Here is a 3,988-nt window from a genome sequence, read left to right on the forward strand (position 1 = left end):
TTGGTTTATTTTTTTGTATTGTTGGGTTTTTTTGTTTTTACTTACATCATTTTCAATTACATCCTAGAAACCAGACAAAAGGTAGCTATGAATTGCAATCAAATAGACAGCAGACTTTGATTATTCTTAACACAGTGTGTTAATATGGAGATAGTAGTTATTTTCTTTTCAGTTTTCTAAAACCAAGTTATATTTTTTTAGCTGGTAGTGTTAGGAGTTAGGTAGATGCTATATAATATGGAGCAAAAAACATAGGGAAAGAGAGACAAACGTAAAGTTAAAGTCATAAAATGCTTTGAAGTTTCTGCTGGAACCTTGTCAAACTAGCTGTTAGAGCACAGCTTGAGTTCATTTAAGGTAGAAGCCCCAGCAAAGGACAAAAGCTAGTCTTTATCCAAACAAGTAGTCATACCTGTAAGGAAGATACCAATCCCTCAGAAAACAGACATGCTCAATAGCAAAATCTTCAAAGAAAAGAGAGTATCAGATCTGGGTCTTGAATGTTCAGCAGAAATTGTTAGTTAGGTAAGTTGTAAATAGTATAGGAAATAACGTAATGAAATAAATGTAAGCATTAAGTGATACTTGACAGGTTAAAATATGTGTATAAGTGATGCTAGGTGGGGTAAATAAATTTTAGCCAGTGTGAAGCAGTGACAGACTTTGTTTAATCAATCAAGAAAACAGATTGTACAAAAAAAATAAATTTAGACCTGCAGCTATTAAAAAAAAAAAAAGCAGAGGATAGGTCTAGGAGGTAAGAGCTGATAAGATTGGTTAATTGATTTTAAATAAGTGATGAAGAAAAGAGAGTTAGATTTAATTCTTGGAATCTTATCAGCCAGAATAAGCAAGAAAGTAGTAAAAGTAATAATAACAGAAACTCAGGATTTTAATTTTTAACACACATCATAAAAATGGCTATTAAATTATTTACAAGGATATTTTTCATACATACATACAGAAAAGTATGTAACACTGCAAATGTATGAAGAACAGAACCTTGAAGCAAAAGGATATAGGAGCAAAAAAGTAGTATAGGGATCCAAGAGGAGGGGAGACGGAAGCAGAGGGATGAGGATGGGGGGGGCAATTAATCATGGGGTTGTACAATTTGATGGATGGAGTGTGAGGGAAATTGGAAGCATCTGTTCTGGAAAGCAATGTATTTTTTTTTGGTAAATAAACTAGTATAATAAAAAAAATTAAAAATTAGTACAGTGAAGGAAATATGGTTAGGAGTCTATTTTTAAACGAAAACATTTATGCTAACAAATCAAAAAACTGAAAGAAATGTGTTCAACAGATCTGTAGGGTAGTAGATGGAATAAATTTATTATCTTTAATAACTATTATGCAATCTGACAGAGGAAATTTTCAATTGTTGAATAAGAGAAAGTAAAATTTAGAAATCAGTGAATAATACTACAAAAGCTTTACTCTATTATCTGGGTTAGGCTAAGTCCCTACTGACTTTATAAACTTCAATTTGGCTTTTAGAAGTGTTTTATACAGTTTATCATCTCATCTTATTGTTGTTGAAATGGGATTCTATATTTTATTTCTAAAACTTTAAATTACACAGAAAGAGGTTGTCCATATTTCTTTATCTTTAAATTCACCAGAGAGATGTGTCCTTTGGGTTAGAACGGCAGCATATTATAAACTACAACACCAGAACTTGACACACTCTGTGTAAACCTGGGGACTATGACAGCTTAGGATGTAGGATAAAACATACCTGAAAATATGCCATATTGTCCACTATAAACACTCAAATTACTAAAATCTTCTATCTTTGTTAATGTCATATTCAGATTTCTGACCTCTCTGTTGCAGCCTTCCTGGCCCTCAGTCTTTGAGGGTAATATTGAAAATGTGGTAAAAAAATCTTAGCTTTGAAGAACTCTTTTGAAAAGTGTGATGGAATACATGCTAAGATTGTTTTTGCAAATTGAACTTGAGACTGAAATGCCCATTGTTATCATCATGCACTAAGATAAGCACCAGTCAAGACAAGAGATGTTAAGGACAGAGGTAAAACTTTGAAAAATAAAACTGAGAGATTGGAAGAATTTATGATAATAAACATAAACACTGCAGATTTCTTTATAAAATATACAGCTTTTGGGGAGCTCTGGTGGCCTAGTGGCAAGGAGCTGCAACTACAATCCCAGAGGCACATGGTTGGAATCCACCAGATGCTCTGCGGGGAAAAGGAGGGACAATCTCCTCCTGTACCAGTCAGATCTGATTTGACGGTACACACACACACACACACACACACACACACACACACACACACAAATAAAAAAATACAGCTTTTAAATGATAGAATTTCATTAATACTGGCATGTGACTGAGGTCTAGCATTGTAGTAGTAGCCTAAAAAGATACATTACAATCATGAAAGGAAACTAGAAAGTATATTCTTACTGTTCTAGTACCATTGCTGGTAGAATTGTCATTACATAGAAGAAATTACAACCTCAGTCTAAAAATGTACAACAAAGGAAAATACTGACACTGTCATAAAGGTCCTAATGAACAAAACGAAAACAAAATTAACAAAAAAAAGACACAGTAAAACCAACCAAATAAATTTTTTTTAAAAAAGTATCAATTTCCACTATCTCATAGAGGTGACAAATAAAACATGTTAAAGAATAAGATAAAAAAATACAGAAATGGAATTGTTAAATATTAAAATGTCCATAGATTAATTTATCCTTATGGTTTTGGGCTGTATGATAGGTCTCTGATCCTCCTCAAGCAGATTTTGATATACAATAGATCTTATTTCAGTTTTTTATTGATATATTTCTAATTCAGCCATTATTTGTGAAAGAGGTTTTCCTTTCCCCATTTGATTGCTTTTAAAATATCAATTAACCTTAGTCTCCAGACTGACATCATTGCTCCTCAGCACCTTGGAGAGGTCTCTGACAGACTTTCCCAATGCATTTCATTGACTGTGGAGCCAAGCAAACTAAAGCTGTCAACAATCTCAATCTCTTCACTATCTATCATGATGCTGCCAATCAGCCCAGTGGTGAGAATCTTTCTTTTCTTGACGTTGAGCTTCAATAGCAATAGCAAATTTTAATAGGATAGCAAGCAATAAGTCTTGGAAAAGATGAGGAGAGACTGGAATTCTCATGCACCGCTAGTGAGATTGTAAAATTATATAACCACTTTGGAAGACATTTCCTCAAAAAGCTGGATATAGAAATCTCATATGGCTCAGCTATTCCAATGCTACGACTGCATCTCAAGAAAGTAGAACAGAGATATGAATGAAGATATGTACATCTATGGTCATAGCAGTGTTATTCACAAAAGCAAAAAAATGGAAACACTCCTAATACCCATCAACAAACAAATGGATTGAGAAACTGATAAATTTGAATGATGTAATATTATGCAGCACATGGGAAGAACAATTTTGTACAATACTTTGTATCATGGCAGGTTACAGAGAGCATTAAACTGAGTAAACAGACTCAGTCTTATAAGGACAAATACAGGGAAACAGAAGAATCACTGGTGAAATGCATGTTAATGTCCAAAAGGGGAATGGAACAGAAAAAGGACAAGTTTGGAAATCACTAGGATAGCAAAATTTACTAGGCAGATGGAGGGGTGAAGAAACAGAAAATATTCAATGGAGATTGGAAAAGTCAGGATAATAATAGGAATTAATGATATAAAATATAATGTATAGGCCCTCTATGAGGTGGATTGATTCAGTGACTGGGGTAATCGGGAGTGTCAGAGACAGTGTGATTGGCATAGGACAGAGCGGAGTTTAGAGCTGTTGTACATAGGGTCACTATGAGTCGCAAGCGAATCGACGACACATAACAACAACAACAACAACAACATATAAATGGTTGTATGAAACATAACATAAATGAAACTTTATGTAAAACATAGTGAGGATGACTGAAACAATGTATATGAATTGTTGTATGCAAATGAATTAAAA

The sequence above is a fragment of the Elephantulus edwardii genome, unplaced genomic scaffold (assembly GCF_000299155.1).
Source record: "Elephantulus edwardii isolate Elephantulus edwardi_28Jun2011 unplaced genomic scaffold, EleEdw1.0 scaffold00205, whole genome shotgun sequence".
NCBI lineage: Eukaryota > Metazoa > Chordata > Mammalia > Macroscelidea > Macroscelididae > Elephantulus > Elephantulus edwardii.